The 18,231-nt window shown below is 45.2% G+C and overlaps 1 protein-coding gene across 50 annotated transcripts in view; it reads left to right on the top strand.

Annotated features, from left to right (window-relative positions):
- Window positions 1-18,231, top strand: part of CACNA1C (calcium voltage-gated channel subunit alpha1 C) — a 757,779-nt gene that overhangs the window by 274,619 nt on the left and 464,929 nt on the right. The gene's annotated exons all lie outside the window — the stretch shown is intronic.

Genomic DNA, 18,231 nt, shown 5'->3' with positions numbered 1-18,231 from the left:
GACACAAAGTTAGATTCCATCACAAAGGCAGAGTCACCATGGTAACCACATCCTTTGAATCTTGAGTGTGCCCAGGAACCTGAGCAGAGCTGATAGTTGAACCAAGTTGTTCTCCTGAGAGATGGGGGGGGGGGGGGGAACAGAGCCCTGCCTACACTAGGCTGCTATATCTTCATCCCTACAACCAGAGGTGTCCACTTGCTGTGAAGAGTCTAGACACTCAGAACATCCTCCCCTCCCTGTAATCTTGAAGTTAGTCTCCAGGGTGTTTTCTGACCCTAACTGCCCTAACACCATGAGAATATTTCAGTGCCTTGGGACACTCTTGTTCTTCTGGTTTGAGTTTTGGTGGATAACCACATCTGAGTCTTGGTGTGTTAATATGTCGATATTTTGGTTTATCTGCTTATTGGTGGTGTGGGGCATATGGCAAATCCAGTAGTGAATGGGCCTGGGCAGATGTGACCCCACCACATGGTGGCCTCATGGGGAATCTTAACTCCAGTGTATGGAATCAGTGAAAAGTGTAGCTTTCTAGATCAGGTTTTTATTTTATACGTTAAGGCAAAAAGCTATCTTCTATAATTTGGAACCTCTCTTCCTTTCCAATTCTCTCCACGGCCTCCATTGCTCGAGGGATGATGGTATGGGTTCACTTTTTCCCTCTCATTTGGATGACACCATCAGAGAAGCACTCTGTACCTCTCTGTCAAGACCCATGAGATGACCTAATGTTTGATGGAGCTGAGGAAAAAGAAACCATAATAACCCAATGGAACATAAATGTTGATTTGTTATTATTGTTTGATAGAAACAATGAACTCAGTTGTATTAGCTTGGCCACATGACTTCTTGAAAGGCATCTTTCAGATATGGAAATACTTCAGAAGGTTGTGTTGAGTCTCTAAGAAGACACTGAGCATTCAATTCCCAATGGCCAATGGTCGACCTCTTTTTAGACATTTCCAACTGGAAAGGAAAGACAGGTCTTCCTACCTCCTGTGGAACCTCACTTTTAATGACGTTGCCTTATGAAGATGTGACCTAAGAAGGACTGGGTACAGACAATGCTTTTAATCTCACTCACCTTATTCTTCATCTTTATATCTAAGTTTCAAGAAACTAATGTTAGCTAACAGCACTGTTTTTACTGCTAAGCAAAACTTCAGGAAGGGGCATTCTTTGATAAAACATTAATTAACCAATTTTCTCTTGATTTAAATTAAAACCTATACTGTTTTCCTTTGCCCTCCAAGCTCTACTCTTATTTGATTATTACAAATCATTTTAAGGAGTATAAAAGTGACAGTGACTGGTTTTAATATTGAAAACCTAAAATTAATAAATGCAGTTTTGACTGCTGCTGCTGTCCTTGTGTTCTTTTTTGTATGTTTATTTAAATGCCAAACAATATCGCTGCTTGCAGACTGTCCGTTCTAGCCTTTATCATCAAAACCAACAGAATCAGGTTTGGGACCAAGGCTCATGCACATGAAACTGGGAAGACATTATGCAGAAGAAGCATTTCTTTTCAGAACAACCAATATTGATAGGAAGCATGATGTGTATATAAGCCAATAAGTATTTCCTGTGAAGAAGTAAGTAATTAGTTGATTTTGACACCATCTTCCCATAGAAATAGTGACACTGGAGCAAAGATACACTTTTACTGAATTTTGAAAGACTGGAGCAGTTCTTGCCTTGAATCTGATTTCTCTCAGACGCAGAAGCTTCTCATAATACATTCTCTGGCTGGTGAAGGGTGGTGACGGGTGAAGGGTTTGGGAAATGGAGAGGAATTCCACTAAAATCACTCTGAACCTTAGAGAAATATTGGAAGGGGATCAGTCAGCTGACTCCCTCCCGTGTGAGTCAGAATAAACACGTAGTTCTGCTGGGACCTGGAAGTCTCCAGTTAATGTGGAATGGGCTTGGGTGGATTCATGAAGTGCTCTGGGGGAGGAAGGGGTTGGCTGTCCTCAGAGAGGGGAGGGAATCTGGATTTCTTAGTCCTTTGGGTGGAAGGTTACTATGTCCAAAGGGAGTCTTTTTTTTTTTAAGTTTACTTATTTTGAGAGAGAGAGAGAGAGAGCAAGCAGGGGAGGGGCAGAGAGAGAGACGGAGAGAGAGAGAGAGAGAGAGAGAGAGAGAGAGAGAGAGAGAGAATCCCAAGCAGGCTCAACACTGTCAGCATGGAGCCTGACGTGGGGCTAAGTCTCATGAATTGCGAGATCATGACCTGAGCTGAAACCGAGAGTCATGCACTTAACCTTTGAAGCCACCCAGGTGCCCCCCAAAGGGAGTCTTTAAAGAGATTTTGTCCATCTTTTTCTTTGAGAAGCAAAATAAGAGGGTTATACTTGCAGGAAGTGGAGAAGAAGAGGTGAAGTTGGGAGGAGATCTCCTTGGCTATGGCTGAAATGTGGGAGTTGATAATGTAGAGAGATTCTGGAACCTCCAATTCTGGTTTTAAGGGTCAAGGGTTTTCATTTTGACTAGCTTAGTTCCTCAGCTTATTAAATGGCTTTCATCAAATTGCTTAACCACCTTAAACCTTAATTTTCTCACCTGCAAAGTGGAGATAATGCTTGTTCCAGAAGGTTGTTAAGGGGATTACATGAAATAATATATAGCATCATGACTGTCACATAGCAGCTCTTCACATGTTACAAGTTATTGTTACTACTTCTAGTTCTGTTACAATACCTGACTTGGGAAAGCATGACGGGTGAGGAGTGACCATAGAAACAGTCAAGATGTAGACACTAGAGCTGGCACAGAAATGGCGGCAGAACTGTTTAAAGGGGACCCAGGCAGCAGAGCACCCCAGTTTGGCTCCATCCACAGGCCATTGACTGTCATGTGGTGTATTGGTTGCCTAGAGGAACAGCAGGGGTTGGGACAACAACACCTCCCTCAGCCCCTGGGGCTTTCCTCCTCCACACACTTCCCCCTGCCCCCTGTATTTCATACTGGAAAGGCTCTTGGTGGGACCCACAGCTGGGAGGAGACTATGGGCTTAGAAACAGTGTCAGGATGAGTTACCACAGACTCTTGGCCCTTTTGCCCAATCCCTGAGGTCACAAAGGCTTCCCTTCCTGGGGTTTTGCTCAGAGCCACAGTGTTTCAGCTTTTTTCCTGGGAAGCCCAGTTTTTAACTGGTAAGAGGTTTTATTCCAATAGTCTGTTTTAGTTCCCTTCTCTGTTTTTGATCGTCCTTCTTCTCTCCCACCAGCCTCCCACTCTGCCCCCCTACACACCCTGCCTCTTTTCCAATTTTAGCGGTGTTACCAGGGCAGCTTTTCAGAAAGCCTGCTTCAGTGGTTCTCGCCTGGGCCGTTTCCACAGCGGCTGTGTGCCGGGTACCATTCACCGAGGCTCAGCAATTGTGCCCCATCTGTTCCTCTGGCTGCAGCCACCAAGCATCTGTGGGGGGCGGTGAAGGCTGAAGATGCCCAGACAAGGGGCAGGGAGGACCTGGCCACGTGATGACCAATGCAGCAGGGGTGCCTGGCAGGAGACTCAGAATAAAGGGCCCTTATGACCTCTAGGGGTAGGGAAAGAGTGGGAAATGGAGATCAAGTTAAAATTAAAAGGTTTTAAAAAGTCATTTGTGAAGAATTAAACAAATTTCTTTCAAACTGCTTTATTACACATAGGAATTGTATCAATCAACAGTGAGCACTAAATTGCTGGATCAGTCAGAAAATATTGTTGCTGCTGAAGAATCAATGCTAATTGAATCATTAGGGCATTATTACATGAAACACAAATAGCTTGGTATGATAATTCTCTGCTCTGCTTGATCTGTCATCTTCCAAGAAGCAGTGAAACTATGTCTGTACTGCCTGATCAACTGCCAGGGTCCCCTCCATTACTGCCTTTCTCATTAGAGTTAAAGGTGGGTAGTGGTTGTGGTAATTTCCCCCTATTAAGAAAAGGAGGGCGGGTGCCTGGGTGGTTCTGTTGGTTAAACATCCAAGTCTTGCTTTTGCCTCAGGTCCTGATCTCACGGTTGTGAGATGGAGGCCCACATTGGGCTTCACCTGCTTAAGATTCTCACTCTCCCTCTATCTCTCCTCTATCTCGCTGCCCCTCCCCTGCTCACAGGTTCTCTCTCATAAATAAACAAACAAACAAACAAACAAAGAAACTTTTAAAAATGTGTATAATATAGTCCTTCTTGAAGTCAGTGATACTGAATAATCTTGACAAGTAAGAAGGTTGAAGAAGAATTTGGATTGCATTTTGGAAATCTGGTAGGGTCTTTGATATGTGAATATATGTCTGCAACTTTATTGAAGTAGGCAAAATGCAAACGGTGACCAACCTGAGCTCAGAATAAAAGGCAGGGCTGCAATGGGGATGCCAGTTACAGGCTTAACACTCAGGTCTGAGCCCTGAAGCTGACTGGAATGGCTCTGGAATGGACAAGAGCCATTTGGAGGCCAGTATTAGAGCTGGGTTCACCCTCTATCACCTACACACTCTGATATTGACCTTTCCACATTGAGGTGCTGATGGATGTTAGTGAAAGGAATGAAATATTTTCTAAAGTAGGCCATGTTGGCCTCAGCTTTCCCTCCTCTTCCACCCCTCTTTTGGCCATTTTTCTTTCTCCCCCACCTACCCTCCTGACCCCTGGCAGCCCCGAGCCCCCATCTGGAGCCCTCCCCCAGGCTGCCTGTCTCACTCTGTCAGTGGCTCCTTTTCTGAAATTCCCCTCCCTTTGTGAGAAGGTCTCATCAGGCCTGGATTTCTAAAGTGCATATCCCCCCATCCCACCACCTACCATCTTGGGTGTTTTGGCTGGTATGAGACTCCCCCCAGGGATTACATTTGTATTTGAACAACAGGTTACTGGGAATGTAAATCCTAACCCAAATGGAATTATCCTTGAGGGAGTTTCAAGGATTTCGTAAATAATACGAGAGACATAGTTCACAAAACCAGTCTTGGCTGTGTCTCTCCTAACAATGGGAGGTGATGGGGGTGGGAAGAGGAGAGGCATTTCCTTGAAGGCTTGCTGCAGCTTTCTCTCTGATTTGCATGTGGACCAAGAGACCTAACCCCTCCCACGTGTCAAGGAGCAAAGGGGCACAGTGAGAAGGACAGCATTTGTTGCAGACCCACTATGTCCTGCTGGTGCACTAGCAGTGTGCTTTTATGTAGACCATGTCACCTCGCCCTCATAAAAATGCTCGGAGGTAAATATTATTACCCTCCCCTCAGTTTTAAGTATGAGAACACAAAAACTTAGAATTAAGTAATTTGCCCAAGGTCATGTAGAAGAACTAACATTCAAATCCAAGTGATCTCAACAGCAGGCATGTCCATTGTATCACATTATGTTTTCCCTCTCCCCTTGCCCATCACCCCACCACACACATGCACACACATGCACATGCACGTGCACACACACACACACCACTTCTCTCGGTTGATTCTAACTGTCCTGTATTTGCCTCCTGTAGTCTTTCCTCCAAGTCACATCCCTACTTACTCATCTGCAGGACCTCCTCTTCATCTTCCATATTCTGCCCCCCTTCTTTTCCAAGCTTCTTTGTCTTTCTTAGCAGCCTCTCCACCAGACTGCCATCTTAGATGTTCCAGACCTTGGCCACCCCTCCCCACTCTGCATATCATACCAGAAGCCCTAGTGGCCAGCACATTGTCAGGTATCTAGCAAATATTTAGGGAATGCATCCTCTTCCCTTGCTGCGTCTGCCCAGCTCATGTTCCCTTCCTCCACCTCACCAGCTTGTACCAATTGCTCCTTCTCTACTTGCCCTTCTCAGCTGTGCAGTGATTTCCAGAGGCTGGTGAGCAAAACAAGTAGAGAGTGGTCATAAAAGAACCCATGGTGGATGCAGTTAGTGATTGTGTACGTACGGGCAGAAATATTACAAACATTTCTCCTTTTTGCGTTGCCCTGGGCTGCTCTTCGGTGGAAGAAAGCCTTTATCATGCTTCTACTTTACATGGGAATACTTGGTCATTTTCCTCATTTGCCCCCGTAATCAGTTTTTCTGTCTCCTCCACAATAGAAATGAAAGAATTATCATGAGGTGCTGTGAGCCATGCCTGTGTGTTTCCCCTTTTGTCAAATGCAGAGTACTCCAATCCATAACACTATCTTGTTGTCAAGGTGACCCCTTCTGAAAAAGCTTCAGGGTAAGTGTGTGTGTGTGTGTGTGTGTGTGTGTGTGTGTGTGTGCATGCGTACATAAGCCAGAGAGTGGGTGAGCAGAAGAGAGCACTTGTGTGGGGGAATATATATGTGATCAATCACACAATGTGAGAAGCCTGGAAAAATAGGTCAAAGGAATGACAGGACCCACTGTCTCTGCTGTAATTCTGAGGTTCATCCAGTGTCTTAGAAGATTAATGAGTGGGGTTTTGAGTTGCTTTGTGCTTTCATGGGCTGAGCAGCAGTAGGCAGATCATTTTTAACCCACCTTACCTTTCCTTTTCCCTGTTCAACAGTCCTCTGGGGGAAGAGCATCATCTCTGCCCCTTGTCTGTCCTCCCTTGCTCAAACACACCTAAATGGGCAGAATCATTAAAGGGGGGGTGGGGGGGGGTTGGCAAGATTCCTCCCAACTTGAGTGCATATGCCATGAAAGCAGGGATTTTCGTCTTGTTTTATTCCTTGTTGTATTTCCAATGCCTGGGACACAAAGGGTGTTCACAAAAGTTTTATTGAATGAATGAGTTTGCAAAGTATTTCTTCTAATTTGCAGTCATCGGCATCTCTATTTCCTCTCTACCTGAAGGCAGTATTACCCTGCCCTGTCCCCTGGGCCCCTGCTGTCACCATCATCACTCAAGATCCTCCCTGCATAATGCAGCCTCATTTCTTGATCCAGACTTCTTCCCAGTCCTCTACTCATCCCTGTTCCCATCCACATACCCTCTTGTTCCCCCTCTGCTTCTTCAGACTTTCTACATGGCCATGCCGTTTTCCCAGCCTCACTTTGCTCTTGGTACAGCCCTGCCTTCTTACCTCATGGGGTTCTCTTTGGCCTTCAGATCAGAGGTTGCAAGCTCAAATGTCTACCCAAGCTAGGCAAGAAATGTATGTAAGTGAAGCAGGCCTGGTACAGGGAGAGGGTTCACATTCCCATAGGTGTATGCTCATCTCCAGCGTTATAGGAAAACATCAATGCAAGAATAATAATACATAGCTTCTGACACTTGGTCTCCAGGTTGGAGAAACAGTGGGGAATGAAGGGGTCTGTGCCACCCTCAAGAATACGTATTTCCTTAAAGGTGCACCTACAGCAGATTAGCACCATGACAGAATATCTGCCCACTGTCATGAGCCCTTCTGGTAATATGGATTTGGGCTGAAACCTAATGTTTCATAAGTGCTGGCTCAAAAAAAATTTTTTTAAACAATTATGTCTGCCAAATAAAACACATTTGTGGTCACAGTGGCCCACTGACCTCTGGCTTGTGACCTCCACTCCAAAGAGTCTTCCTAGGTCACAGTAAGTGACTTTCCCTTCCCAAGGGCCCCTAGAACTTAGAGACATAGCATCACATGGTAGGAAGACCCCTAGCCAAAGAGTCTGAAGACCTACTCTCTAGTCCTGATGGCCTCAGTTTCCTCATTTGTCAATAGGAACAATAATATTTGATATGTTCAGCTGCTTGGCTTATAATTTTGGAGTGCTTTCATATGCATGGTTTCATTTGACTCTCAGAAGAACCCTGTGTAGGCTTGAGAAATATTTTTAATTTAATAGGAAATAACTGAAGCTCAGATAGGTTAAATGTGTTACCCAAGGCCATACAGCTTATAAGTGGTAGAGCTGGCCATGGCATTTGGGTCTTTTGTCTCCTGAGGTTTTGTGTTTTGTTTTGTTTTTTAAATCTTGGACAGAATGGTAAGCTGTTAAGTGCTATGTGGATACTTAAGAAGAAGTGAGAAGCTTACTGTTATGTGGGTTATTACTCATATGGTAGATGCCATACATTACCACATAGTTAAGCAGTCATTTGTACAGCATGGTGATTGATCTTGGATTATTTGACACGTGGTCATCTTCTCTGACCAGACTGTGAGTACCCAGACACAGGGATGAAATCTAGTACAGAGATGTCTGTGGAGGCGTTTGGTAAGTAATTGCTGATAAACTGAATCAAAGGAAAGTGGTGATGCCATGTGAGAGGGAGCCATACCTTGACACCAAAGCCAGGCTGTGCCTGAGGAATGTCAGGACCTGTGGACCCCGTGATTCTCAATGCTGTGCTCCTAGTCTGCTAGTAGCTGTTGGTCACATGTGCAGTGTAGCACATATGGCAGCTGCTGTCAAGATGGTCACCATCCAAGGCCTCCCAGTTGGGATATGGGAAGGAATGAAATGGCATGGTGGCATTTTGGAGTACGACCTGGGTTTGATTAATTCTTGGTTGTGGACAGTTTAACTCTCAAGCCTCAGTTTCTTCACCACGAGGTTAACTGCCAAACAAGGATAACAGAGACTACTTCATATGATGGTGAGGAAGGCTAATGAAAGTCACATGTGCTAATACAACTGTACAGTGCCTGGCTTCGATCAGTACTCAATGCAGTGTACTGCATGGGGATTCCTTTCGTGTAGCAGGACTGGTAAGGGCACTGTTTATCTGCTTGTGCTGATGCTGGGCACTGAATTCCTCACTGCAGTTGTCAGGTAAGATTCACTCAATGCAAATAATCCTTTGTAACAGTACCTGGACGAGCCTTGTAACTTGAGATTTTATGAAGACAGTAAAAATAAGTGGAAACTGACTCCGTCTACATAATGGGAAGAGAACTATTTTCAATTTGCTTAATCTTAAAGCCAACTACACACAATTGTGGATATACAGCAGAGTTATGATGAAATTCCAGTTCATCTTTACCAAACCTCCAGTCAAAGGGATTAAGAACATGGTCTCTAGATAGCTCTGGGACGTTCCACCCACCTCTGGATCCATCCCTGCTGTTCTTTGCTAGGATTTCCTTGTCTGTTTCAGGCCTTCGGCCTCCTCGGTCTGAAGTTAGGCACTCACTCCAAGATTCTTTTAGCTGCGGCCTTCATTAATTACTTTGGGAAGGGGCCTTTGGCTCCCCAGGATGCTTTGCAGAATGTCAGCTGCCTCCTTTGCTCATGACCACTAGCCTAGGAATGTGGTGGTGTTGACTCTGGTTGCAGCTCTGCTCTCGAACAGAAACATTTAGGGCTGGAGCCTTTATTCTTCACCAGGCAGGAGTGTTTCCTTAGGGGGAAGGCTAGGTGAAAACAGACCTTACCCTTCCATCATTCAGCACGATGCCATGACACTCCTTTGTAAACCACTGGACAGCCAGATCCTTCCGGAACAGCACCCCCCTCCCCCCAGGTCCCAGCTGTCCTTCAGGATTGTGCTGTTTACTTCTCTGTGCTCACTGTGGCTCAGTCAGTACACATTTCCCACTCTGGGGTTTGGCAGAAGGGTATGCAGAATCCTGGTGTGTATGGCTCTGAGAGTATAAGGCCAGCAGTAGGTCGTGTGAGCAACTTACTCCTCCTGAGAGCAGAGCCACCTGCCCACTTTGCTGTGTGCAAGGACTCTCGTTGAGCAGTTCAGAGCCTGGCATTGAACTCCCCCACAGGAATGTGCTGGGGATTATTGGTTAATGCTGGTAAAGCACTTGGGCTATAAATGTCAAGTTTAATGTTAATAAACAGGGGGATTAGGTTCATTTATGCAAAAAGGAACTCGCTTCACAATGGACATGGAAAGGAAGACTTTACTTTTATCAACAAAAACAAACAGTAAACTGTAAACCCAGATTCATCGAGCCTGAGGCTCTATCTGGTCTCTCACCCTGACATCCCACTGGCTTTCTCTCACTGGCCATAAACTCTGCTTGCTGCTGAGTGGATTACCTAATTGTGTTTGTGTGTTTGATGTCTTTTGAAATGAAAGCATCTCAGGAAAGTGTTGAAAGAAGAGCAAACAAGATAGAGACTGCATGGCCAAGTGGAGAGGCCCATGCCATTTGTGACACCAAGAGGGATTGGTGTTATTATTCCCTGGAATTTGGCAAACTTTAAAGGAGGTGCTTCAGTTAATGGTCTTCTATTCTTTCTATTTTGTACATAACAAAACTGAAGCTTAAGTATTTCAACAAAACTGAAGCATAAGGATGTGCTTTGAGTTCATTCCCTGTAAGAAGCTTCTGAGGTAAGTTTTTCTCAGCTCAGTTCCCCTGAGAAAATCCTTCAGCACATGTGTACTCAGCCATCCATTGTTTAAGTTTTTGCTGACAGGATAGCAAAGGGAAGAATCCTTACAGAATCCTTGGCCAGGAATTTGCTGGGCACTTTATAAACCTCTCTTTGTCAGGTATGTCATCCCATTTTGCAGACTAGGCAACTGGGGATCAGAGAGGGTGATCTACAAGATGTCTGAGCTTTTGCACTTCTCACTGTGTCTCCTAAATGTAGTGATCACACTGTTCAGTTAGTTTTATTTTTGTTATGTTCCACAGCACCTAGTATAGATCCATAGCCCTTTTTCTGTAATTCTGAAATTTGAAAATCTCTGAAAAATGAAAGTTCAGTCATTGTCCATTTGGCAAAACCTCGATCAAACTCATGTGGGGACAAAGAGACCTAGACTGATGTGAGGGCAGCTATGGTCTTTATTTAACCTGCTCAGAGTGACTATTCATATGATTCATGGCAGAAATATGTTGACCTGTGGGGTCCTTCACCCTGCTGTGGTGTTATATACAGTATATGCACAAATTACCTTTCTAGAACCTGAAACGTTCTGAATTTTGAAATGCACTTGGCCCCAAGAGTCTACAATAAGGGACTATGGTCCTCTATAAAGCTCTGTGCACAGGAAACCCTGGCTGTACACTCTCCATGAGCGGGAAACCCCGGCACATGGACTTTCCTATGCTATGCACCTGTAGCAAGGGGGTCACAGCAGCGAGACAACCTGTTCAGAATCTTCACTAGGCACCTGCCATATAGTAGTGAGAGGAAGGGCTAACAAAGAAAAGAAGACTGTAAATTAAGAAAGGCTGCATCGATTTCCTTCCTTTCCTATAATCCTGTGACTCCTAAAAACTTGCAGCTTCCTTTAATTCATTCTGTTTGTCTTTTGCAGATTTCACCCAAGTATTTCAGAAATAAATCTTATTCTTAAAAATACACTAGGTGGTGGGGGTGGCCTTTTATAACCTTACTTTCTTTACATGGTCATGACACATTTCATGGAGTTTGGAACACCCTTGCATTTTCCCAGGAGGGTCACTCCTGGATTCCCTGCACCCCCCTGCCTTGTCAGTGCAGTAGAGTCTGCTTTTCCCATCAGCCTGATGCTCCCTTGTCCTTGAACTCCATTTTCTGGGTGGATTTAATTAGCTAAATTCGCATGTGCCAAGATGAGATATAACCTGTGTTGGGAAGTCCCTTGGGGATTTCTGGGGTAGGAGAAAGCTCAGTGATACCATACTGTGATGGAATGTCCCAGGATAACAGGGCAGGGCAGTGTGACTGCAGACTTCATCCTCCTGGCGGGCACGTTGTGCCTGTGGCTGAGCCCCAGGCTTCCTCATACTCCTGGGGAGCAGCCAGAGTGGGATCCGATTTCCTGGTTCTTCCTCAGTTCCCTGCTGACTGTGATAGCAAGATTTTGCAAAGGCACAAAAGAATCTCTGCTGAAACTTTTAAACTCTTTAATCACTCATTCTTGTTTCTTCTTAAGCCCCTGGACTTTTGCCAAGCCTCTTTGTCCTTCCTCTGTGAATTCTCTGTCACTTCCACTTACCCTCGTTTCACCTGCTGCTCCTTCTCTTTGTTTCCCAAGGGAGAGGAAGATGACTGGAATTTTAGGAACAAAACAAAAAACAACATGGGAAAAGGATAAAAAGTGCTGTGACCACTGCAGAAGGTGGACAGATGGTTGAGAACCTTTGTAGACCGGGAGAAAACAAAAACAAAAAACACAACTCTTCTTTCCTCTCCCATTCTCAAAAAAAAGTTATTTCTAAAATTGAGCTGGCTTATTGGGTGCCTTTGTTTACTCAGACCTTGTTTTAACTCATAAATTCCATGTGTGTGTATGCGTGTGTTTCTTTTCGCTAAGGGAAAGATAACACCACAACAACTCAGCTAACCCGGGAGGGTTGGCCCAAATGTTGTAAAGTAACGAGGCAGCTGTTATTCTGTGCTCTGTTTATGCTGTATATTCTCTTAATGTCTTGCTTAGCATGCTGTAGCAAAGTATCATAGACTGGGTGGCTTAAACAACCACACATATTTATTTCTTATGGTTCTAGAAGCTGGAAGTCCAAGATCACGATGCTGGCAGGTTTGGTTCCTGGTGAGGGCTAGATTCCCGGATTATAGGCAGTTTCTGTCTCACTGTGTGCCTGCTCAGCCTTTCCTGGTGTGTGTAGGTGGGCGGAGAAAGAGAAACCTCTGATGTCTCTTCTTCTACTTACAAGGTCACTAATCCCACCATGGGGTTGGCTCCTGTGACTTCATCTAAACCCAGTTCCCTCCTAGAGCCCCAACTCCAAGTACCATCACATGCAGATTAGGGCTCCAACATATGAATTTTGAGGGGACACAAACATTCAATCCATAACACTGAACTTCCACTTCCTGGCTGATGGACTCTTCTTGATAAATACAACCAGTGAGCTGTGCCTCTTCCCTGCTCAACTCCTGACCAGCTAAGCAGAGGAGCAGATGAGTTTGGAGGCCAGAGTTGGAATGCTGGGAAAGCCCAAGAAACATTCCTCTACAGCAGGACCAAGGACCCAAGGGAGCATCCCTTTCCATTATGAAGGAGCTGGGGCCCACTCCTGTGCTCGATTTTCCCATGGTTTTAGCTAGTGAACAAACTCTAAGTGAGATGTTAAGCCCATGGTGCCATAAGAACTGACAGATGATGTATTGCTAAGTGACATCCAGGACAAGCAAGAGATGGCTTCTGGAGAAGGGATGGCTGCAATGGGGAATAAAAGCAAGTCCTCCATTCTGTTTGGGGTTAGGTAGGTGTGGGATCCCAAGGTCAGTGCAGGGCTGCTCATGCTCACTCCAAAACCTCAGTGGATATAAACTCTTGAAGAGAACAACATCCAACTCCACTTTCCTTTTTTTAAACATTAAATTTTTTTTTTAACATTTATTCATGTTTTTGAGAGACAGAGACAGACAGAGACAGATCGTGAGTGGTGGAGGGGCAGAGAGAGAGGGAGACACAGGATCTGAAGCAGGCTCCAGGCTCTGAGCTGTCAGCACAGAGCCTGACGCGGGGCTTAAACCCCTGAACTGTGACGTTATGACCTGAGCCGAAGCTGGATGCTTAACTGACTGAGCCACCCAGGCGCCCCTTTATAAACATTTTTTTTAAAATGTATCTGTTTTGAGAGAGAGAGAGAGAGAGAGAGAGAGAGAGAGAGAGAGAGAATCCCAAGTAGGCTCCACACTATCAGCGAGTAGCCCAACATGGGGCTTGAACTCATAAATTGTGAGATTGTGACCTGAGCCAAAACCAAGAGCTGGATGCTTAACCGACTGAGCCACCCAGACGTCCCCAACTCTACTTTCAAAAGGAGCTTGGAAAGAAATGAACCAAAGAAGGGACCAGATGCAGTTTCCTGGCCATGGTGCCTCACAGTATGGAGGTGAGAGGGGCTGGCTTCAGAGCTGACAACCATAGGCTCGGTTATGGCTCTGATGTTTGCCAACTCTGGGACCTTGAGCAAATGGCTCAACTCTCGACCTCAGTTTCTCCATCTGTAACATGAGGGTTGTAATAGCACTGGTCTCACAGTGCTGTTATGAGGATTGCATGTGGGAAGCACCTGTCACAGTGCCTGGCATATAATAGGCCCTCAGTAAATTTGGGCTATTACTATTGGCCCATGTGATTGGTATCTGAGTTTTATTTAGTAGCCATTACACTTTCTTGCTAGTACGTATGCTCAGGAGGCTATCAACAGAGAGGTAAGGAACACAGACTGTGGAACCAGTTTGTGTGTTTGAACTGGTTTTGTTTGAATCCCAGCTCTATCACTTACCAGATGTATGACCTTGAGCAAGTTAATGGACCTCTCTGGGCCTCACCCTTCTCATCTTCAATATGAGTATAAGGTGGTATATACCTCATAGGGTTATGGGGAGTGGATATATGTGGAGCAGGAGTTGGCAAACTATGGCCAACAAGCCAAAACACTACCTGTGTTTGTAAATAAGGTTTTAGTGGCACACAGCCATGCTCATTCATTCATGTATTATGTGTGGCTACTTTTCTGCTACAACAGCAGATATGAGTAGCTGTGACAAGACCGTCTGACCTACAAATTCTAAAATATTTACTGCCTGGCCCTTTACTGAAAAAGTTTGCTGATCTCTGGTTGTAAAAGGTTTAGACAGTGCCTGGCACAGAGTAAATGCAAGATGAGGGTTTGCTATTGTTACTACTGTTATCTCTTTACAGTTTATGATCACTAGACCCTCCCTAGTGGTACACATAGGTTATGATCATTCCCTTCTTGTAGAGGATCTGGGATGTAGAGGACTCAAGTGACCTACCCAAGGTGGAGCTGGGTCTAAAGTCTAGCTCAGGGCCCACTCTGGCAGTGGCCCTGAGTCAGAGATACTTGCCTTGCCTTTCCTATGGATTTCTCAAGGACAGGGCCATTGTCTGTCCATCCCTGTTTCTGCTCTTCTCCCCAAGGCCCACACAGTGCATCACACAGACCCTGGCTTCAGGGATGCTGGCTAATTCATGCCTCCTGCCCCCACCTGCCCAGCTCCCAGCACTGAGCTCTCCATATGGGACATCTTTAGCTCTGGGTTGTTCACCTCCCTGACTGCTGAAATTGGGAGGGCTTGGCTTATTACCATGGCAGAAACTCCTCTGCTTATGCACATAATGTGGAATCCAGGAAGAAGACCCACTCCATTTCCGGACCTTTAGTCAGGACCATGGGTGTGACTGATCTCTGGGTGGTTCACTGAGCACTTTTGCATTTGTTATCTCACTTGATCCTCACAGCAAGGGACAAGGTGGGTGATGGTGTGCCCATTAGTCAAGCTGAAAGAGACTGAACCCATACCTAAGAGCATGTGTTAAATGGCTGAGTCAGAAATGGAGTCCTGGTCTTCAACTCAGTCCAGCTCTTCTCCCTCCCCCAGCCTCCTGGCTTGATCATCGTGGTGGTGCCAACACCATACCCTCGGGCACTCCTTCCACTGTCTAATGACTCACTGTATGATACCTCTTCTTTGGCTGTAATGGAAATTCCATGTGCTTTAGAAGTTTGTTCTGCTCTCAGTGGAGATGAAAAGAAGCTACTCAGAAAAATAACTATTTTTTAATCTTTGGTCTTGATGGTGTCTTCTGCCCAACCAGTCTAGGCTGGCATTTCTGTCTTTTTGGGTTTGCTGGAAAAGGGTCCAGCCCACCCACCAAGGTGACTTTTGTAAACTGCAATTACACCTTCCAGTGTGAAGCAGACGGAAGGACAGTTTGTTCTGAGTCAGCTTAGCTCTTCCATAGAATAGTCATGTCACTTTGGAAAGCCCTGAGTTTGGCGTGTGTGTGTGTGTGTGTGTGTGTGTGTGTGTGTGTGTGTGTGAATATTCCTTGATCATTTAATTTCTGGAGAGTAGAAAACCACTCCTACAAGCTTCTGAAGAGCATAGGAGAAACTGGAGCACATTTACAGTAATTATGAGCTTATGGGGATGAAGGGCAAAAGGAAGTCAAGTTACTAGCAGAAAACATGGTCCATTTGACCTATCTCCTAGGGACTGAAGTTCAGCACAGGAGTGGACAGTTGATGGCTAGTCAGAGCAACACCTAACTTTCAAAAGCAATGATATGAAATGGCTTAGCTGAACCATGTTGAAATCTCCTTCATAATGAAAAGCAGGTGCTATAGGAGAGAACCCACTCCTACAGATTTCCAGCAGAGGTTTCCAAACCAAGGAGGTTGAAGTCGTTCAGCAAGGCCACCAGGAAGCAGCCAGATGTCCTGGTGTTCACCCAAATGGACCTGCCACAGCCCTTGAGTTTCCCCATTACTAACCTTCCAGATTCAGTGGAGACCTTCTAGACACTGTCAGTGCAGTGTAGCCAAACTCAGCCGCAGTCCCCTGTGAATGAATGTACATAACTTCTGGTGGGTAGAACAAGAAATTGCTTTATAACCAAAATGCTCTTTTGGTTGGACAAATAATCAGAAACAGCTGCCCTGCAGCTTTGCAGAGAATGGAATCTTCCTAGCCTCCATGAAGTGAAAACAATTCGGGAACCAGAGCAGAACAAGGGCCAGGATGGGACATGGGGCTTAGAACAGACTTCTGGCACCACCCCTGATTGACCCTACATCGCTTCCCTTCTCTGGCCTTTGGTTTCTGTATCTCTCAGACAGGGCTAATGAAACCTGTTTCTTACTGAAACTCCACACCATGAAAATTTATTCTCTTATTGGCAGCAGGCTTAGGCAAAGTGGCCCGCCACATAAAACAGCTTGAATCCTTGAGCATGGTGGATGGAGGTTGTTTAATGACTGAAGCTGTGTAGCCTGCTCCATGTTTGTCTTACCATTAAAATTTTTATTGTTATTTGTGAAGTATCCACTGGAGTTCAGAAAAAGTCTGCACACTACTAAATCGAGTGAGCTCAGCTCCTGCTGCAGTTAAAATGAGTGCTGTAACCCCAATTAATAATGATTTTTTTTCACTAGAGACGGCTGCTTGCATGAATGTATTATCTGCTGGGGAGCCCTTATGGGGCCTGCTCCCAGTGTGTAAATATTCAGTCTGCCTAAAAAAGAAAGTCCAAAAAAGGGCTGGTTTATTCACAGTGGCCTCTATGATCTGGCCACAGTCAAGGGCCTCTTCAAATCATCAGCTCTGATATTATACACAAACATTTGGGTCTACAGGATAATCTGGAAAGAGGATGCAAGAGGGAAGGCAGAGTGCTGAGTGTGAGGTGGGGCGGTGGGGGCAGTGCAGGGCAGGAAAGAGAAAACCAGAAAACTGAGAGCTGAGGTTGGAAGCCATGAAACAGGGCTGAAGGCTCATGCCATGATTCATGGCTTATCCTTATGAACAGCCTCTACTGTACATCAAGAGGCAGGGACAATAGTGATGAGCTTAGAATGTCAAGGTGGCCTCTGTAGGTGGTAGAGGCCTGCTTTGTCCAGATTATTCGGTTCCATTGAGAGCAAATGCCAGATTGGATCAAGGTGTTTGTACATGGACAGCTGTATGTTTTATATACAGACCTGGTGAATTAAGCCCGTTCTGTCTTCTTTGTAAGCGTTCTCAGCTATTATTCCTTCCCATTCTCTTTCAGAGATCTTTTTGGTCCTTCCATGGCCTTCTGTGTCATCACTTACAGGATGTCTCTTAGCTTGGATTACACTACTTTTTGCCGTCTCTATACATTCAAACTAACTTGAAAATTTTGACAATGTTCCCCACCCCCCATAGAGGAGAGCACCACTAATTCTCTACTCTTTTTGTTACCACAGGCAGGGAGAAGAGGGTTTCTACGCCACAGCCCTGTAGTGAATGGTGTGGGAGGAGCACTTCCCACTTATCCCTTGACTCATGCCCTTGACTCCAGGGGAGGGGAAGTAACATATCTGATTCATGAGTTTGGCTTAGCCCCTTCTGGGTCTCTCTTTTGAATCTACTTGTCCCCAAAGAAGGGCTCACCAAGTTACTGGGGCTGGCTCTGGCCCTGTGGGGAAAGCCTACAATGGTTCCACTTTTTGATTGGGCGAGTAGCTTTAACTCTGAGTGAACTATTGGGCAGCACTTTGTAACCACCCATCTAAGCCACATTCTCCAATTTAGAATTTGTTTGTAATGAAGCTTTTAGTTTGATTTCAGTCTGTATGTCTCCTATATCGTATTTCTTAATTGGTTCTGAACTTGTAAGAGGGAAGAATGGACAATTAGTTTTTGGCCACCACCCAAAGCCCCAGAATTCCTCCTTGATCGCTGTTTCTAGAAGGCTCTCTGAGCAGCTCTGGGTATAATGGAGGCAAGGCAACATCTGTGGACCGTTTTCTCCCTCAGACTACTATTTAGAATTATAAGAACCCAAGTCTATGGCTCCTGTTTTTGAGAACATCTGCCATAGAAATGTTATAATTTTCCTCTCTCTTTATCTCTGAAATAATGATACTTTCCTGAGAGGAGGGCATCAAGGAGTAAATGAAAT

This window comes from Leopardus geoffroyi, chromosome B4 (assembly GCF_018350155.1).
Source record: "Leopardus geoffroyi isolate Oge1 chromosome B4, O.geoffroyi_Oge1_pat1.0, whole genome shotgun sequence".
Lineage (NCBI taxonomy): Eukaryota > Metazoa > Chordata > Mammalia > Carnivora > Felidae > Leopardus > Leopardus geoffroyi.
The sequence above is the reverse complement of the archived record's forward strand: the minus strand, read 5'-3'. Positions and strand labels throughout refer to the sequence as shown.